Here is a 21218-nt window from a genome sequence, read left to right on the forward strand (position 1 = left end):
TTCCTGCCTAAATGCAAAGCATAGATCACTATTGAGAAAATATTTCTTCCAAGGTGCTAGAATACCACAAGTAACTGAGCAGTGCACTGTTACACCATTATATTTCCATGCAAATATCCTTAAAGTAGCATGATATCCAAGTCCCTTTCAGGTTCACATGGACACACATCTGAGACGGAGAATACCTGGTTATTATTTACCACCTTAAATTGTGCGGAGAAAAGGATTGCAAAGTAGCCACCTTTGCAATCTTATCTCCGAAGGGGGGAACTGTAGCAGGAACCCCCCCACCCCAATCATTCTGTTTCCACAAACTTCACACACACTCACACTCACACACTACATACGCCACATTTCTGTTATAAATTCATAGAAAATCAACCATACATCGGATTTGCACTGTTCCATTTTTTACTCCATGTGACAAGGACTATCAAAGGGGGGTGCTTGGTTTCTGGTCAGCCATAATCCCTTCACCATCCCAGCACATCCACAGGAGCCCTGCCCAGTTGCTATGTCAACCCTGATAATCCCAGACAGAAGACCATCAAAATCACAAAGAACAGTGGATTCACCACAGGCTGAAACAAAGGACAATGATCAGATCTTCCCTCTGGGGGCAGGAAACTGCAAACTCCCCATTGTCACCTGGAAAGTACTCATGGGGAGGGGGAAAGGAGGAACCAGCTGGGTGACTGGACACTCAGGTTACCACCACAACTCCTCCCTCAACCCCTCCTTTCTGTAATGTATGCATGATGTCAACCCCTTCTGTAATGTATGCATGATGTCAACCCCTCCTTTCTGTAATGTATGCATGATGTTTCTGGGGGTGGGCTTAACCTGGAGGATGGGAATTTCAAAAGTTTTTATAAGGCCTTGCAGGCCATTGTTCTGGGTCTTTCCTCTCTCTTGCAAGGGAAGGGAACCCTGTTGCAACAGTTCAATAAAGGCCAAGCCTACAGGCTGCTGTTTTGCTCCAAGTTATCCTGGTTGGTGTCTTTGTTTTTGTCCAAGGGAGCCCTCAGATTTTTCCGTTAACAAGATGCACATATTTTGTGAAATCAGCTGAGAAGAGAGGTCCAGAGGCTGTAAAAAGATGAGTGCTTTAAATATTTTGAAATGACAGAATTCCTGACAGAATCTTGAGTTTGGATTGGCTATTTTGGATCCAACTGAGTCCTTTCCAAGTGTGCCTCTAAAATGGTGCATGCACACAGGGAAACAAACCTCCACGAGGGACCTTGGTTTCCTGGCTTAGAATAGCACACATGATGTGGAAATTCATGAAGGAGGTCCTGACCGGAGATCAAAATAAAACTAGGTAACGGAATAAAAAAAATATTTATTGTGCACACAGGTAGGGCTCGTGTCACATGATTTTCCCCCCACGCACCAAAATATAGTTGGGACTGGCCACTGAGACCACATAACACCTGTCCTGAAAGACCTACATTGGCTCCCAATACGTTTCCAAACACAATTCAAAGTGTTGGTGCTGACCTTTAAAGCCCTAAACGGCCTCAGCCCAGTATACCTGAAGGAGCGTCTTCACCTCCATCGTTCTCCCCGGACACTGAGGTCCAGCTCCGAGGGCTTCCTGGCGGTTCCCTCACTGCAAAAAGTGAGGATACAGGGAACCAGGCAGAGGGCCTTCCTGGTAGTAGCACCCGCCCTGTGGAACAGCCTCCCATAAGATGTCAAGGAAATAAACAACTATCTGAATTTTAGAAGACAGCTGAAGGAGCCAAGTTTAAGGAAGTTTTTAACGTTTGATGTTTTATCGTGCTTTTAATATTCTGTTGGGAGCCACCCAGAGTGGCTGGGGAGGCCCAGCCAGATGGGCGGTGTATAAATTATTATTATTATTATTGCTACACAAATGTCATAGCTCCTCTGGTGTTTGGGGGTACACAGCCAAATGCAGCATTTTGCGGCAGTAAACAATCAGCTTCTAACATGTTAAGGCATGAGAAATACTATTTTGTTGTTACTGACTTTTGCCTATACACTGCATCTATCTGAACGTAACTGTATCTGCAAAAGCCTACAAGTAATAATAATAATAATAAAAATAATAATTTATTATTTGTACCCCGCCCATCTGGCTGGGTTTCCCCAGCCACTCTGGGCGGCTTCCATAGAAACCAAAAAAACACTAAAATATCATACATTAAAAACTTCCCTGAACAGGGCTGCCTTCAGATGTCTTCTGAATGTCAGGTAGTTGTTTATCGTTTTGACATCTGATGGGAGGGCGTTCCACAGGGCGGGCGCCACTACCGAAAAGGCCCTCTGCCTGGTTCCCTGTAGCTTTGCTTCTCGCAATGAGGGAACCGCCAGAAGGCCCTCGGCGCTGGACCTCAGTGTCCGGGCAGAACGATGGGGGTGGAGGCACTCCTTCAAGCTGTACATGTTTATTGTTGACTGAACCATTATGGCCATAAGCAATATATACATAAATACAGTGGTACCTCGGGTTACAGATGCTACAGGTTACAGACTCCGCTAACCCAGAAATAGTACCTTGGGTTAATAACTTTGCTTCAGGATGAGAACAGAAATTGCGGCGCGGCGGCAGCGGGAGGCCCCATTAGCTAAAGTGGTGCTTCAGGTTAAGAACAGTTTCAGATTAAGAACAGACCCCAAGAACGAATTAAGTTTTTAACCCGAGGTACCACTGTACAGCTTTAAAATACAGTATCAGCCTATATTACACACACACACACACACACACACACACACACGTAAGTTTTTAGATTTCATTCCCAATTAAATATTTACAGTCCACCATGTTTTCCTCAATGAACTTTCTCAGTCTGGAGGCAGCAACTGCAGATCTCACAACTTTGTCATAGATTTCTCAAACCAGACAACAAATATGTGGCTTTCAGTAATAATCACAATAATTTATTATTTATACCCCACCCATCTGTGTGGGTTTCCCCAGCCACTCAGGGCGGCTTCCAACAAAATATTAAAATACAATAGTCCGTCAAACATTAAAACACGGGTGTCAAACACAAGACCCGCGGGCCGAATCCGGCCCGCCAGACCTCGTCATGTGGCCCGCGTAGCCGCCGTTCTCGCCCGTCCAGTGCACCATCACCTGGTTGTGCGCCGCGTCGCCTTTCAGCACAAAGGAGGTGGTGAGCAGAGAGGCCGCCTCCGGAGGTCCCCCACCGGCGCGACCCCGCAGGCCGCCCGCCTCGTCCCACGGGCTGCCGCGTCTCTGGCGGGGGGGGAGGCTTCGCAAGGCTAAAGAGGAAGCCAGGGCAGGGAACGCGATCCATCCCACTGCCCTGGCTTCCTCTTTAGCCTTGCGTGCCTCTCCATCCGCAAGAGATCTACCAGAGGTAGATCTTAACCCTTGCCTCACCTGGGAGCTTCTCTGGGCAGGAATTCCCTCAGCTTAAGTGAGGTGGGGGAAGTGTGGAAGGTAGGGGGGTACCTGCCTAGACACTGAAGCCACATGTCTCTCAGATGAAAATTGGGAGTGGGCATTGTGTGAAGTGCTCTGATGGTGGGCATTGTGTGAAGTGCTCTGATGGTGTTTCCTGCCTGGCAGGGGGTTGGACTCGATGGCCCTTGTGGTCTATTCCAACTCTATGATTCTATGATTCTATGATTCTAAGTGGCTGTGGATCTCCTGTTGCAGAACTGTAGGACTGTATAGAGTTGGGAGGGCCACCCGAGGGTCATCTAGCCCAGCCCCCTCACAATGTAGGAATCACAGCTAAAGAACGCCAGACAGATGGTCCCCCAACCGCTGCTTAAAAGCCTCCAGTGGTGGAGACCCCAAACACCTTCCAAGGTCATAGAATTGCAGGGTTGGAAGGGAACCCCAGGAGTCATCTAGTCCAGCCCCGGTGGACAGCGGGCGCAATCCATCCCGTTGCGCAAGACTAAAGATGCTGCGCAAGGCTAAAGAGGAAGCCAGGGCAGTGAGTGGGATGGATCGCGCTCACTGCCTTGTCTTCTTTAGCCGCGCTGGAGAGGTTTAGCTCCTGGCTGGAGAGGTTGCGCGGCTATGGATCCCGTGCGCTGTCTTGGCTTCTTTGCTCTTTGGGGCTGGTGGGGGAACCCGGGCTTCCCCCGCAGCCCCAAGAAGCTCTGGGAGAAGCAGACAGGCTGCACGCAGCCTGTCCATTGCTGTTTGGGGCTGGGGGGGAGGGATAATATTTTTTTCCTTGATTTTCCCCTGTAAAAACTAGGTGCGTCCTGTGGTCCGGTGCGTCCAATAGAGCGAAAAATACGGTAAAAGCCCATCAACTTCAGGGGTCTCAGCCTGCTCAAACATTTTAGGCCGATACAACCGGCCCTTTGAGGGTGACCAAACTGCTGGTGCGGCCCCCGATGAATTTGAGTTTGACACCCCTGCATTAAAAGCTTCCCTAAACAGGGCTGCCTTCAGATGTCTTCTATAAGTCTGGTAGTTTCTATAAGTCTGTTTTCTATAAGTCTGTAGTCTTCTATAAGTCTGTTTTCTGCAGATGCAATAGAGGCGGTGGTCTTCTTCACCGTCACTATCGCCACTTGGTAGGCTCCACATTGAGCTCTAACCCATGTGAGGTCAGATGCAGAATGAGTCATCCACCACCGGCACTCTAGCCATCTCAGTGATTGTTTCATTGCCCTTAGACCGGTGGAAAACCACAGAGCTGTGCAGGCTCCATGCAATCAGAGAGGGCGCTTCAGAGCCAAACAGTCAATAGCCCTGGTTAACTCCACATTACAGTGGGCCACCAGGGAATCAGCTGAAAGGCCATCAACATGGGATAAAGCATCCCCTACCACTCTCTGGAAACCATTTAGATCCATTAAGTGGCGGGGGCGGCCCATCCAAATCGGTCCCACCTCCCTGCAGAGGGGAAGGGTCACAGAGAAGTCCAGTTGCACCAGGAAGTGGTCTGACCATAGCACTTCTTTCGCTTCGCTTTTATTAGTGTCAGATCACCAACATCCCTGGAGGTCAAAGGCTATGAGCTGGGCCAGGCTAATTCAGGGGCGGTCCTATGGAGGCCATAGTTTCCACAAAGTCCCGAGAGGTCCCTTGCAAGGTCGTGTTGGCGTGAATGTTAAAATCCCCTAGGACAACCAAACTAGGTGTCTCCAAGAGAACATCCACCACAAACTGAAGCAGCTCGGGCAGGGAATCCTTGGTGCAGCGGGGAGGTCAGTACACCAAAAGGAATCCTGTACTGCCCCTATTGCCCAACTTCTAGAATATGCACTCAGAGAACTGGGTCTTCCCAATAGGATGCCTGGTGCAGACTAATGACTTCCTAAAAATCACTGCAACCCCCTTCCTCCCCGCCCACATGACCTGGGTTGCTGTGCGTAAGAGAAGCCAGGTGGACAAGCAGCGGCAAGGACAGGCCCATCTGCTTCATCCAACCATGTCTCTGTTACACATGCTAGGTCCAGTCCTCCATCCACGATCAAGTCATGGATGGCAGTGGTCTTATGAATCATTGATCTGGCATTGCACAGCAGAACCTTCAGGTTATGTGGGTATCCATTGCTGATTCCAGTATCCGTCCGGTCAAGACCAGACCCGGAGTCAGGGATAGTCCTCAAACAACGACTAAACCTGCCTCCTCGGTAATGACATGGTCTGGTCTTAGCGTCTCTCCTCCTCCTACCCGTGATCACTAAGATCGGTTGTCCCAGTGCATCCCTCCCTGCGGAACTTGCCCCGGCCATTTTGTTTTCTGGGACCCACTCCCAGGCAGCCCTGACATCCTCCCCTTCAGAACAAAATAAAACCTATTTTTTAAAAAAGCAATAAAACAATAAAAACCAAAAACAGTAAAAGTTAGAAACATACCTAAATTAGACCAATTTCCAAACACGACTAAACATCCATCCCCCACGCCAGAAATAATTTTAAAGGTAAAAAATAAAAATTTAAAATATTTTAAAAATAACTGTGTGCTGTTCTGAGTTCTCCTGGGGAGAGACAGCAGCAGCCTCAGCTGTCCTTATGAGGCCTGCCCGCCCTGCCCTGGCGGTGAGTGGCAGGAACGGGACCCCCAGGCAGGGGAGTCCTCCTGGGCAGTTGATTACACGCATTGGGTATCTTACATAACCAAACAAGGATAAACTTGGTTCAGAATAGAGAATATTGGTAGCGATCTACTGCTTAGTTACAGCATATACAAAGAAGCTCTTCTGCAATAATTTTTTATAGCGTCCCTCTAAATATTCTGAGCACATAGTCTGAAAACAAAAGTCAGAATTGCTTGCCTAAATGAACAGATTGGTAAATCAGAGGAGAAATTTTCAAGTTCATGTCTTAATTTAATTAAATACCAATGTGGGGCAGTGTTCAAAATCAGCCAGGCGCCAGACACATTTTGCACCTGGCTATTGGCACCTTATCACTAGACAGCTGTTGCAACTAAAGCTCTTTCCACACCCCAAAAATGTATGTTGTTTGTCCACTGTACGAATTCTTTCATGCACAGTAAAGAAACTACTATAACTGAAGCTCTTTACACACATCAACTTTCATAGGGTTAGTCCCCTGAAGGAGTTCTCTGGTGTCGAGAAAGGTGGTTACTGCGGCAGTAGCTCTTTCCACACTCCAAACATTTGTATGGTTTGTCCCCTGTGTGAATTCTCTTATGTGCATGAAGGATGTTAAGAGTCACTGAAGCTTTTTCTACATTTCAAACATTTATACGGTTTCTCCCCTGTATGAGTTCGTCGATGCACATTAAGGGAGGCAGTCTGACTGAAGCTCTTTCCACACTCCATGCATTTATATGGTTTTTCCCGTGTGAGTTCTTTGATGTTTAGTAAGGTAGCCACTGTAGCTGAAGCTCTTTCCACACTCCATGCATTCATAAGGTTTCTCCCCTGTATGAGTTATTTGATGCACATTAAGAGAGGAACTCTGACTGAAGCTCTTTCCACACTCCATGCATTCATAAGGTTTCTCCCCTGTATGAGTTCGTCGATGCACATTAAGGGAGGCAGTCTGACTGAAGCTCTTTCCACACTCCAGGCATTTATATGGTTTTCCCCCTGTATGAGTTTTTTGATGTCTAATAAGGATGCTTCTGGTACTGAAGCTCTTTCCACACTCCATGCATTTATATGGATTTTTATGGTTTTCCTGTGTGTGAATTATATGATGCATTTTAACAGACTTGCTGCAACTGAAGCTCTTTCCACACTCCATGCATTTATAAGGTTTTTCACCTGTATGAGATCTTCGATGCACATTAAGGGAGGCACTCTGATTGAAGCTCTTTCCACACTCCATGCATGTGTATGGTTTTTCCCCTGTGTGAGTTCTTTGATGTTTAGTAAGGGTACTACTGTCAAAGAAACTCTTTCCACATTCCCAGCATTTATAAGGTTTCTCCCCTGTATGAGTTCTTTGATGCAAAGTAAGGTTGTCACTGTTTCTGAATCTCTTTCCACACTCCATGCATTCATAAGGTTTCTCCCCTGTATGAGTTCTTTGATGCAAAGTAAGGTGGCCACTGTTTCTGAATCTCTTTCCACACTCCATGCATTTATAAGGTTTTTCACCTGTATGAGATCTTCGATGCACATTAAGGATGGCACTGTGATTGAAGCTCTTTCCACACTCCATGCATGTATATGGTTTCTCCCCTGTATGAGATCTTCGATGCACATTAAGGTGGCCACTGTTTCTGAATCTCTTTCCACACTCCATGCATTTATAAGGTTTTTCACCTGTATGAATTCGTCGATGCACATTAAGGGAGGCACTCTGATTGAAGCTCTTTCCACACTCCATGCATGTATATGGTTTCTCCCCTGTATGAGTTCTTTGATGCACATTAAGGGAGGAACTCCGGCTGAAGCTCTTTCCACACTCCAGGCATTTATAAGGTTTTTCACCTGAGTGTACGCTTTGATGTCTAGCAAGGGCTGAGCGACTACAGAATCTCTTTCCGCACGCAGTACATTCATGTTTTTTCTCCACCCTGTTAATTTGATTTTCATCTTCTTGGGAAACACTGTGTTCATCCCTTGGCTTCACTGTTTCTCTCCCCTCTTGTTTGTTGGCTCCATCTTGAACCCCCAACATCCTTTCCTTCTCTTGCTTCTCACCTCTTTCTGGCCAGACTTCTGATGGCTCCTCCTCATCCAGGACCCCCCAAACATCTCCTGATGGAATAAAAATTTTAAAATAAAGGTTAATACAGCTGTTTCATTATTGAAACTCAAGGCCTGGCACTGTGTTAAAGGCGTTTTACATAAAATTAATGGTGTGATACCTGGTTTTAATGAAATATCACCATTTAATTAAGGGTTATTTGTATCAGAAAAGTTCTGGTGAGCAGTCCCTAAGATTAACCAAGCCATAAATAACACAATTTATTATTATTATTATTATTATTTTTAAAAGATATTTTATTAAATTTTTCACATTAAAAGACAAAAAAGTACAAAGTCACACAAAACAACAAATAATACAATACAAAAATACAGACATAGAACATACAACATAGTTAAACCATCCTTCAATAACCCTCTTTCTTGACTCCCTCACATCTCCCTTTCCTGCGTTCCCGTTTACCAAATCATGTTCAGCAATGCTTCACCTTCTCTCAAGATTTGTTTTAAGTTAGACATTTCAGCTATTATGTCTCCAGTTTTACCCTTTGTTATCAAATATTTAGATATTTAAGCTTGACATAATATTATTCAAATTTCATCTTTGTTCTTATAGTTCAGTTATTTTCATATTCCTTTCAGCTGAGTTACTAATGCCATATTGCCTTATATCCTACATCATTCTAGCATTCATACATTTTACAATACTTTTGCAAATAGTCCTTAAATTTTTTCCAGTCCTCTTCCACTGTCTCTTCTCCCAGGTCTCGGATTCTGCCAGTCATTTCTGCCAATTCCATATACAGTGGTGCCTCGCAAGACGAAATTAATTCATTCCGCAAGTCTCTTCGTCTTGCGAGTTTTTCGTCTTGCGATGCACGGTTTCCCATAGGAATGCATTGAAAACCAATTAATGCGTTCCTAGGGAAACCGCCTTCAGACCAGGTCCGGGGACCTGTCGTCTTGCGGATTTTCCGTCTTGCGAGGCATTCGTCTTGCGGGGTACCACTGTAGTTAATCAGTTGCATCTGCCATTCTTCCAGGGTGGGCAAATCTTGTGTCTTCCAATACTTTGCGATGAGTATTCTTGCTGCTGTTGTTGCATACATAAAGAAAATTCTGTCCTTCTTTAGCACCCTCTGGCCAACAATGCCCAAAAGGAAGGCCTCTGGTTTCTTAGGGAAGGTATATTTAAATACCATTTTTAGTTCATTATATATCATTTCCCAGATGGCCTTAACCCTTGGGCACGTCCACCATAGGTGAAAGAATGTTCCTTCAGTTTCTTTACATTTCCAACACTTATTGTCTGGCAAATGATATATTTTAGCATGCTTGACTGGGGTCATGTACCACCTGTAGATCATTTTCATAATATTTTCTTTCAAGGCATTACATGCCGTGAATTTCACACCGGTGGTCCATAACTGTTCCCAGTCAGCAAACATAATGTTGTAGCCAATGTCTTGCACCCATTTTATCATAGCTGATTTAACCGTCTCATCCTGTGTGTTCCATTTTAACAGCAAGTTATACATTCTTGAGAGTACCTTAGTTCTAACAGTTCTAACAGTTCTGTTTCTAATTTCGATTTTTCCACTTGGAAGCCTGTTTTTTTTTTGTCCTTATTAAAAACCTCCCTGATCTGACCATAGTGTAACCAATCTCGCACTTTATCCTTCAGTTTCTCAAAACTCTGCAATCTCCATGTATCTCCATCTTTTTCTACTATCTCCCAATATTTTGGCCAATTGGCCTGCATATTGAGTCTTTTCTGAGCCTTAGCTTCCATTGGTGACAACCACCTTGGGGTCTTACTTTCTAATAAATCTTTATATCTTGTCCAGACATTACATAAACAACACAATTTAAACCAGCAGGCAATAACATCAACAGAGCCTGCCTCCCTATGGGCCTGTGTGAGGCAGCTGCCTCAGGTGTCACCCCCAAAGGGGCGTCAGTGCTCAGCTTTGCTGCTAGTCTCCCCGGCCTCTCAACTTTGTCAGGATCTGAAAAGGCTCTTTGCTAGTGAGTTGTCACGGCTAAAAATTGGCCGCTGTTTCTTTAATGCTTAAAAAGCTGGGTCAGCATGAGTCAGCGGCCTGCACCGGGTTGTATATATGGAGTGAGAAATGTTAGTTTCTAGTTGGGTTTGGTTGGTTGGTTAGTGAAAGCTGGTAGTGTTGAGGTGTGTACAGTTGGTCAGCCGCTTTTGCAGAAAGACTTTTAAGAATAAAAGCAGAAAGTACTCTGCAAGGATACTTTTCTCGTGGACTTTTTTATGCCAACAAGAGTCCGAGGAACAGGCTGAGGCGACAAAGGGAGGTCAGAACTTTTTTTATATATACAAACACTGACATGGATGGTGGGGAGGCGTCTGCACCCCTTGGAGGTCTGGTGGGGTGGGGGTGGGGGAACCACCCGACCCAACTTGCAGGGGTACACTCCTTATGGATTTTGAGGCCCCATTGTGGGGCAGAAGTGAGGCCACCCCTGAGCACTGATAATACAGCACTGCAACTCAGAGCAGCTTGAAAAGCCTAGATCTGCAGAGCTTGTTGAGAAACCAAAATGAATAATAACAATAATAGCATTTATTTTATTTATATCCCAACCGTCTGGCTGGGTTTCCCAAGCCTCTCTGGGTGGCTTGCAGCATATATAAAAATGCAATCAAACCTCAAATATTAAGAAACAGAATATTCTATATATGCAACAAACAAACCAATACATCAATAGAAACCAATAACAATAACAAGATACTCAAGTATTCTACAAATTAGGATCCCCCACACAGAAGATTTTTAGTATGCTTTTTCTACCATTCTCCACGCTACATTGCCACAATGCATTATACTTCAGGCTGCTTTAGAAGACCGTTCAGAAACTACAGAGTGCTGACCGGTGCAAGAGGCTCTGAGCATATCTGGGTTCCTGTCTTCAAGTCAAGGTGCTGATTTTGACATATGTAGCTCAATGGTTGCATCTCATGAATCCACCTAGAGCCTGCACTCATCATCAGAGGTCCTTCTCACAGTGCCCTTTCCAACTGAGGTGCAAAGAGAGGCAATACGGAATGCGTCTTTTATTGCTGGCTCCCCACCTAAAGAATGCTCTTCCACAGAGAGGCAACCCAGAAGCCATCACTGGCTAATTGTAGCAGAGAAGCAAGAATATTTATTTTCAGCCAAGCTTCTGGCCTTTAACTTGGGAGAAAAACAAACACGGTGACCTCCTTTAGCGGAGCTGAAGGGAGGCACTCCGAGCCCCTGAGGAACCCATACCTATTATAACTATTAATGAAGGTGAAAAGGATCCTTACCCTGAGAGGCCACCATCTCACGAACCTCCACCATGACGTCCTTGTACAGAGCTCTCCGTAGGACCCAGTTGTCATCAGCGAAATGCAAGGACACCTGTCAAAGCTCACTGATCCCTGGAAGGACAGAACAATTCCCTTCCTTATAGACACTCCAAGGCAAGGTGTGGAAACCATCTCCCCTCAGCTCCCCCTCCGATGATAGATGGGGCAACTGGAGATTTGACCTTCAGTGTTTATTTGTTTTTTTAACAAGACGTGAAAATCTGGATAACTAAATTTAAGACTGGGGGAAATGAGTGTTTTGTCCCACCCCATACTCCCTCCTTCCTCAAGTGCATAAAGACCATACATGCTGCCCAAGAGGCAAAATGGGAAGTGGAGAGGGATAATTTTTTCAATGATGATTATGTATACTGGTTTCTAAATTGGTTTGTGGGTTTTAGTTGTGTTCTAGCTCCCATTGGATCACTGTGCCACTTGAGAGACCTTTTGGATCAGGTGTTTAGAAATCTTGAACATAAGATAAAATTACTACAGCTGCAGATGGCCAGTTATATCCCCAGGGGCCCACCTTTTTTAATGATATATGTTTAGTACATACATTTTGCAGAGGAAAAGTTTTTTCTCATGGTTTAATTTGCAGTGGACCTATGGCCTTCAATACAATAAAATGCTAAAGAGTCTTAACTGAGGAGGATGCTCTCCTGCCATAGAGTCTGCAGCTCCTTCTGCACTCTATGGGGCGCTACCTTTGAAGGTGACCCGGAAACTAGATCAAATCCAGAATGCAGCAGCTAGACTCGTAACTGGGAGCAGCAGCCAACTAAGACCTGAAAGACCTACATTAGCTCCCAGTATGTTTCCAAGCACAATTCAAAGTGTTGGTGCTGACCTTTAAAGCCCTAAATGGCCTCAGCCCAGTATACCTGAAGGAGCATCTCCACCCCATCGCTCAGTCCTGACACTGAGGCCCACCTCCAAGGGCCTTCTGGCAGTTCCCTCCCTGCGAGAAGTGAGGTTACAGGGAACCAGGCAGAGGGCCTTCTCGGTGTTGGCACCCACCCTGTGGAAAGCCCTCCCATCAGATGTCAAGGAAATAAACAACTATCTGACTTTAAGAAGACATCTGAAGGCAGCCCCGTTGAGGAAAGCTTTTAATGTTTCATCTTTTATTGTTCTTTTAATTTTCTGTTGGGAGCCACCCAGAGTGGCTGGGGAAACCCAGCTAAATGGCGGGGTATGAAGGAATAAAATAATAATAATTCCTCCTGCTCCTCTTCCCTGGCTGGCAGGAGACTCTCCTGACTCCCTGTTGACTCCCTGCCATTCCTCCCCATTCCCTGCCCTGCGGCCTTTGCTGGGCGCTCCTTCTGCTTTCTCTGGACAGAGGAGGAGCGGGAGGAAAGGCCGCAGGATGAGGCCAGAGGCCGGTCAAGGCCAGCGAGGAGCGTCGCTTCGGCCTCCCGCTTCCCCTCCCAGGAGAAGACGACCTTTCCCCGTCGCCCCTTAGTTCCCCCCCAGGCGGGACGCGGCTCCCTCCCTCTCGCCCCCCAATCCCGCCCCTGGGTCGGCCGACTCCCCCCAGCTACCCGCCTCCAGGAAGGACAGCATCAACCCGGGGAAGCGGAACAGGAAGCGGAAGCGCCTCCTCTCTCGCCAGTCTTCCCTTCCGCTCTAGGAATCGAAGCTCTGTCGCCGCAGTTAACCCTTGCGGAGCCGCGGGGTAGGAGCCTCTTGGCTACTCCGGGCAGAGGGGGAGGAGGAGCGCCCGGCTGGTCTCCGGCTCTGAAGCAGGAAAGGGAAACCCGGCTGCAGGATCAGGCCAGCGGCGCCCCCAGGACAGAATCCCTCCTCCGCAGGTGCTCCAAGCAAGATCCGAGTTCAAGAGCAGCTTTATCCTCACCTTTAGTATTCTACTTATTTATATCCCGCCTTTTTCCCAGACCGAGAGCCAAGGCGGCTTACAAAGGGGTTGCCATAGTTATAAATTCTATTTTGTGAAATCAGCTGAGAAGAGAAGTCCAGCGGCTGTAAAAAGATGAGTGCTTTAAATATTTTCAAATGACAGAATACCTGACAGTATCTCGAATTAGGATTGGCTATTTCAGATCAAACTGAGTCCTTTCCAAGTGTGCCTCTAAAATGGTGCATGCACACAGGGAAACAAACCTCCACGAGGGACCTTGGTTTCCTGGCTTAGAATAGCACACATGATGTGGAAATTCATGAAGGAGGTCCTGATCCGAGATCAAAATAAAACTAGGTAACGGAATAAAAAAAATACTTATTGTGCACACAGGTAGGGCTCGTGTCACATGATTTTCCCCCCACGCACCAAAATATAGTTGGGACTGGCCACTGAGACCACATAACACCTGTCCTGAAAGACCTACATTGGCATCGGATGACAATCAACCAAAGACCCGGTTAAAGAGGAACGTTTTTGCCTGAATTCAAGCTCGTCCAGTTGAAGTTGAAGGTCAGAAGATTCAGGGCAAGACAAAAAGAAGGCCGTGTTCACACAGCACATTATTAAACGATGGAACTCTCTTCCACAAGAGGCAGTGACGGCCACAAACGTGGATGGTGTTAAAATACAATTGGAAAAGATTCATATAGAGGAGACGGCTATCAATGGCTGCTTGCCACAACAGCTACCATACATTCCATCTCCAGGTGGGAATCCTGTTGCGACAGTTTTCAGTAAAGACCAAGCCTACCGGCTGCTGTTTTGCTCTGGTATTCCTGGCTGGTGTCCTTGTTTTTTTGTCCAAGGGAGCCCTCAGATTTCTCCGGTAACACTCCCCACCCCGGCCCCCTTTCCATTTGTGGAAACGCCTCGCTTATGCCTTTCAGGCGTCTTTTGAAGGCACAAGAGCAAAGAGAGAGATGTGGAAGAGTGAAGGAAAGTGGCAACCTTAATTTTCGCAGCACAAGGAAATGACTGCAGGCTACTAGTGAATAAGGTCCCCAGCACAGGAAACGAGAAGCAGTTGTAGGTTGGGGGGAGATAATGGATGGATGTTTACCTGCGGAGTGATTAACCTACCTTGATCTCTCAGTGCACGGAGCGCATCTCTTCAATGAGCCTAATAATTCGGTTAGGGGAAGAGCTCTTGCGGGAGTCCTGCTTTCCCCAGCACGTGGAATTATTTGCCTTAATCTTGCATTTCCCTCCCTGCGGCCGCCTTCAGCATCTCTGCCAAAGCAAGAAGAAACTCACGTGGAACACTTTGCATTTCCCCCCCCCCCTTTCAGATCTGCGGAAGAGGAAAGGGGCACATTCCCTCTCCCTCTCCCCCCCTCCCCAAATCTCCTCCTCCTCTTTGCAATCTTCTGCTCTAGGAATGTGGGCGCAGACGCTGTTGCTGCTGTTAACCATTGAAGAGCAAACAGGGAGGGAGCTGCCTCTTCTTGGCATCCTTCAGAGAGAGAGAGAGCAGGAAAGGCGGGTGATCTCAGGTGCGTGTAAATAGCTGAACGCCTCTCCTTGCTTATAGAAAGCTAGCTTGCCAGGGAACAGGGGAAAACAAAACCTTTCTCCCCTGGTCCCTGGAATTTTAATTTGTGGCAACTGTGAAAAGGGCAAATTCCATGCTAGGGGTTATTAGGAACCTAAGAATAACTCTACAGTCCATGAGGCAGACGGAGGCAGCCACTTCAGGCCATAGCTGTCAACTTTTCCCTTTTCTTGCGAGGAATCCTATTCGGAATAAGGGAATTTCCCTTAAAAAAAGGAAAAAGTTGACAGCTATGCTTCAGGCAGTGGAAGCAAATACTAATACTAACACTAATCATTTATTTATTGTACCCCATCCATCTGACTGGGTTGTCCCAGCCATTCTGCGCCTGGCGGATCCAACAGGGTCATTCTTAGGTTCTTAATAACCCCCAGCATAGGATTTGCCCTCTTGCCACAAATTCCAGGGGAAAAGGTTCTGTCCTCATCTGTTCCCTGACATGCTGACTTTCTATAAGCCAGGATTTGCTGCTCCTTTCATGGAGAAGCATTCAGCTATCTCCCATAGGCTCCCTAAGTCTGCTGCTCTCCCAAGCAACCGGAGATTTCTTCGCCTTATCTGCCTGTGCTCCGCCCTCTTCATCCCTTTGCAGATTCTGAAAGATCAAGGGGGAGGGGAGCCGGTCAGAGCAGGAGGGGGAGACCCCCTAACTTAGTCACCAGCCTGACTCATCTCTGCCTCTTGGCTCCTCTCCAGCCTCCTCTTCTGCCTCTGATTCTGGAATCCTCTCTGCCACAAAATACTTTTAACACCATACAGCTTCACCCATTAATACCTTGGTTCATAGAATCATAGAGTTGGAAGACACCACAAGGGCCATCGAGTCCAACCCCCTGGCAAGCAGGAAACACCATCAGACCACTCCTGACATATGGTGGTCAAGCCTCTGCTTAAAGACCTCCAAAGTAGGAGACTCCACCACACTCCTTGGCAGCAAATTCCACTGTCGAACAGCTCTTACTGTCAGGAAGTTCTTCCTAATGTTTAGGTGGAATCTTCTTTCTTGTAGTTTGGATCCATTGCTCCGTGTCCGCTTCTCTGGAGCAGCAGAAAACAACCTTTCTCCCTCCTCTATGTGACATCCTTTTATATATTTGAACATGGCTATCATATCACCCCTTAACCTCCTCTTCTCCAGGCTAAACATGCCCAGCTCCCTTAGCCGTTCCTCATAAGGCATCGTTTCCAGGCCTTTGACCATTTTGGTTGCCCTCCTCTGGACACGTTCCAGTTTGTCAGTGTCCTTCTTGAACTGTGGTGCCCAGAACTGGACACAGTACTCCAGGTGAGGTCTGACCAGAGCAGAATACAGTGGCACTATTGCTTCCCTTGATCTAGATGCTATACTCCTATTGATGCAGCCCAGAATTGCATTGGCTTTTTTAGCTGCCGCGTCACACTGTTGGCTCATGTCAAGTTTGTGGTCAACCAAGACTCCTAGATCCTTTTCACATGTACTGCTCTCAAGCCAGGTGTCCCCCATCTTGTATTTGTGCCTCTCATTTTTTTTGCCCAAGTGCAATACTTTACATTTCTCCCTGTTAAAATTCATCTTGTTTGTTTTGGCCCAGTTCTCTAATCTGTCAAGGTCGTTTTGAAGTGTGATCCTGTCCTCTGGGGTGTTAGCCACACCTCCCAGTTTGGTATCATCTGCAAATTTGATCAGGATGCCCTTGAGTTCATCATCCAAGTAGTTGATAAAGATGTTGAATAAAACCGGGCCCAAGACAGAATCCTGTGGCACCCCACTAGTCACTCTTCTCCAGGATGAAGAGAAACCATTGATGAGCACCCTTTGGGTTCGGTCAGTCAGCCAGTTACAAATCCACTGAGTGGTAGCATAGTCAAGACCGCATTTTACCAGCTTCTTTACAAGAATATCATGGGGCACCTTGTCAAATGCCTTGCTGAAATCAAGGTAGGCTACATCCACTGCGTTCCCTTCATCTACCAGGCTTGTAATTCTGTCAAAAAACGAGATCAGGTTAGTCTGACATGACTTATTTTTCAGAAATCCATGCTGACTATTGGTGATCACAGCATTCCTTTCTAGGTGCTCACAGACTGTTTGCTTAATGATCTGCTCCAGAATCTTCCCTTGTATTGATGTCAGACTGACTGGGCGGTAATTATTTGGGTCCTCTCTTTTCCCCTTTTTGAAAATAGGGAGAACATTTGCCCTCCTCCAGTCTGCCGGGACTTCGCCTGTTCTCCAGGAATTCTCAAAGATGACTGCCAGTGGTTCTGAGATCACATCTGCCAGTTCTTTTAATACTCTTGGATGCAGTTCATCTGGCCCTGGAGACTTGAATACATCTAAACTAGCCAAGTATTCCTGTACTATCTCAAGTACATGAGGGTCACTTTTCCTCAGATACCCACTCTCTAAGCCAGGGGTCCTTAAACTTTTTGAACAGGACCGGTGCGCTGTCCCTCAGACACTGTTGTGGGCCAGACTATATTTCGGGGGGGGGGGGAATAATGAACAAATTCCTATGCACATTGCGTGTTATAGCTAATGACTTGCAGTTCTAACAATGTGGATTAAAGGCAAAGGAGGAATTGGCTAAACGGTAGGAAAAGATGGAGTTTTCCCACTGGAGCTATAGAAAGTGGAAACTGTGCTTTTTAAACTTGCTCATAAAGGAGTTAGGGGCAGAGGAAGCCAAGTTTGCCTATGACACAGGAACTTGCCAAATTGAGTGAATGCGCTGCAAAATAAGTAAGACAGCAAATGCAATTCAGTTTCCATGAGCGTCAAGTGATGTCTGTCTCCGCTGAAAAGGCTCGATTTCCCTCGGTGTCCCAGTGGGTCAGGGAGCCTTCCCTCCCCAGCTGCCGGGCCCCCCAGGAGCCCCAATACTTCACCTATGAGAGCCTGGAAGATGTTGATGACTCTCTCCACAGACCTCCGCAGCTGTCTCTCGTCTGCCCGGCTCAGAGCCAGTGTGGTGTAGTGGTTAAGAGCGATAGTCTCGTAATCTGGGGAACTGGGTTCGCGTCTCCGCTCCTCCACATGCAGCTGCTGGGTGACCTTGGGCTAGTCACACTTCTCTGAAGTCTCTCAGCCCCACTCACCTCACAGAGTGTTTGTTGTGGGGGAGGAAGGGAAAGGAGAATGTTAGCCACTTTGAGACTCCTTAAAGGGAGTGAAAGGCGGGATATCAAATCCAAACTCTTCTTCTTCTTCTTCAGCTTGGCACTGTAGTCCTCCAGAAGGCACAGCGCTTGCTGGGTATCTGCAAAGGGGCACCGTTGCTGTGGGAAGCCCTTCTCTGCCCCACCCGGACCCCAGCCCAGCTCTTCCTGCACAGGCGGCTGCGCCTGGGGATGCCCTCGCTGCCTTGCTCGGTCTGCACTCTGCACGCACTCAGAGGCTCCTGAGCAGCGGCAACACCCACATGGGCACCCCGGAGGTGGCTCCTCCTCCTGCCCAGCAACGGGGCAGCTCGGGGCCCGGCGGGACGGGGGAAAACAATACAATATTTAAAATGAAGAATGATTTTAATCAACATGCTGTATTATTTTACTGTTGTTAGCCACTCTGAGTCCAGCTTCAGCTGGGGAGGGCGGGATATAAATAAAATTTTATTGTTTATTATTATTATAAACTTACAATGGTACCGCAGGTTACATACGTTTCAGGTTACAGACTCCACTAACCCAGAAATAGTACCTTGCATTAAGAACTTTGCTTCATGATGAGAGAATTTGTGCAGCGGGAGGCCCCACTAGCTAAAGTGGTACCTCAAGTTAAGAACAGTTTCAGGTTAAGAACAGACCTCCAGAACGAATTAAGTTCTTAACCCGAGGTACCACTGTATAAGTATTTCAATGGGAAATACGGCCTGCTAATTTATGTTGGTCAGGAGAGAATCATTCACTGATCGAATATGCCATTGTAGAGCTTGTGAGTGCAAATGTAGGATCCCCTTTCCTGTCTCCTAGAGCGATCTTTTCCCCTCTCCACAAATCGAAGAAAGCAGGCGTCTGATTTTCACCTAGGGTTAATAAAAGCTAAATAATCATGGGCAGGCGTTTTTCTCTCCCCCACTCCCCAAAAACTGCAAAACCTGGGAGCAGTGGGAATGGCAGTGAAAGGGTAAGCCTGGAAAGTGAGAAAAAGATAAGAGAGAGGGGCTTAGGAAGGGAGAAAGCAGAGTGGGGTGTGTGTGGAGGTAGTTGCACTTTTCGAAATGCTTCTCTGCTTTGGAACTTGCAGGGGCTGGAAATAGACAGTTCCACCCCACCCCGGCTTCTTCCGCCACCCCAGAGATTAAAATGGTAGCGCTGGGTGGCAGCCGCCCACTCTCGCTAACCTGCAGCCCTTCAGGGATCTCTCCCTGGAGAGAGCCAACCCCTTCCAGAAGAAGTTAAAACTTGCAAAGGATACCAAGGCATGGAGCTGAATTCTCCTCACACACACCCCCGCCATAAAAAAGGACAGGGGAAACTTGCAAAAAGGGCTGCCTCACATGAGTAGACTGACACCGGTGCGCAGGGAAAGAGTGTGACGCTGAGCTTTTATTGATAACATTCTGAACTCCTCCAACAGTGGCAGGTTGCAAAGGCGAGACGTGCATGCTGGGCGAGGTATGCGCAGCTTGTGAGACGGGAAGGAGAGTGGCGGGGAAGCGGGAGACCTGGAGGGGCGGCGGCGGTGCCGCCTGAACCGCCCACGCACAACGCATCCTGACTGCCGCCGTTTCCCACTCCACCATCTCCATGTCCATCCTCGGGGCCCCACAGGGCCAGAAGCCGGACAACCAGCAACAGCAGGGAGGGCTGGATTTAGGACCTTGGCGGGCCTGATCCGGCCTGCGGCCCGTAGTTTAAGGACCCCAGTCTTAACCTGACCCTTAGCCCTATCTCTTCTCAAATGCAGCCCTATCTTTTCAAATCAAACCCCATCTCTTATCCTGGCCCTTAGCCCTATCTCTTCTCAAATGCAGCCCTATCTTCTCAAATCAAGCCCCATCTCTTCACCTGACCCGTAGCCCTATCTCTCTCTCTCTCTCTCCCTCTTTTTATCCTCCCTTTCAAAGTTCTGCTCCTCCCCCTTCTGTGACTTTGTAGCCAATCGGTTAGAGGCTCCTGCACTCTGACGGAATTTCAGGGAGACTGCGCCAGCAGACACTGGTCTGGCTCTGCTGTCTGTCACACCTGTCCTTAAGGCGAGGGGTGTCTGGGTTCCTTGACAGTGTGTGGCCAGTTCCTTGTTGGAGCTTGGGGAGCTATCTAACCATTGCAATCCAGGGTCTTTGTACTAATTTTAGTCAATGCATTCGAATGGAGAAGGCAGGGGAGCTTTGAGTTGAACAAATCCTTTAATTCCAGTATTTCTATTGTTCTTCCTAGAGCAGTGTTCCCCAACCTTGGGCCTCCAGCTGTTTTTGGACTACAATTCCCATCATCCTTGACCACTTGTCTTGCTAGCGAGGGATGATGGGAGTTGTAGTCCAAAAACAGCTGGAGGCCCAAGGTTGGGGAACACTGTCCTAGAGAGTTTCCCAAAAAGGGACGAGGGTGGCGCTGTGGCCTAAACCAGAGCCTAGGACTTGCCGATTAGAAGGTCGGCGGTTTGAATCCCCGCAATGGGGTGAGCTCCCGTTGCTCGGTCCCTGCTCCTGCCAACCTAGCAGTTCAAAAGCACATCCAAGTGCAAGTAGATAAATAGGTACCACTCAAGCGGGAAGGTAAACGGCGTTTCCGTGCGCTGCTCTGATTTGCCAGAAGCGGCTTAGTCATGCTGGCCACATGACCCGGAAGCTGTACGCCGGCTCCCTTGGCCAATAAAGTGAGATGAGCGCCACAACCCCAGAGTCGGCCACGACTGGACCTAATGGTCAGGGGGCCCATTACCTTAGAGAGTTTCCTGCTTATTTCCCATTGTTGTTGAAGGCATGAAGGTGGCACCTGGCGGTGGTTCAGAAACTTCAGCTGCTGCAGAATTTGGCAGTCAGGTTGCTCACCTAAGCAAGACAGTGTGAGCTTATTACACTGATCCTGGTCCAACCACACTGGACCAACCACATGTGCCTCTTCCATGTGTGGAGGGTGACAAAACAAAACTGGGACTTTTCTACAGTGGCTCCGTTTGTGGAAAGCTCTCCACAGGGAGCTTTGGCTGGCACCTTCATTATGCGCCTTTAGGTCCTGAGCGAAAACATTCTTCTTCAACCAGGACTTTGGCTGAATAAAGGGCTGTAATAAATGAAATATACAAATGTCTGTAGTAATAAAAAACACATCTTTGTGGGGAGAAACTCTCCTGC

General features: G+C 47.4%; 1 protein-coding gene across 3 annotated transcripts in view; it reads right to left on the reverse strand.

Moving 5' to 3' along the window:
- LOC309525194 (uncharacterized protein) overlaps positions 1–12432 on the reverse strand; it is a gene marked incomplete at its 3' end in the record, with an annotated part of 45465 nt that extends 33033 nt beyond the window's left edge. Inside the window, exons 1-3 of one of the 3 annotated variants that reach the window (XR_014216091.1) lie at positions 12349–12432; positions 11423–11536; positions 7797–8151 (exon numbers count right to left, since the gene is read on the reverse strand). The other 2 variants (XR_014216092.1, XM_082210681.1) reach the window with 2 other exon arrangements.
- Positions 12433–21218: the final 8786 nt, after the last annotated feature.

The sequence above is a fragment of the Podarcis vaucheri genome (assembly GCF_965113315.1).
Source record: "Podarcis vaucheri genome assembly, chromosome: 2".
Lineage (NCBI taxonomy): Eukaryota > Metazoa > Chordata > Lepidosauria > Squamata > Lacertidae > Podarcis > Podarcis vaucheri.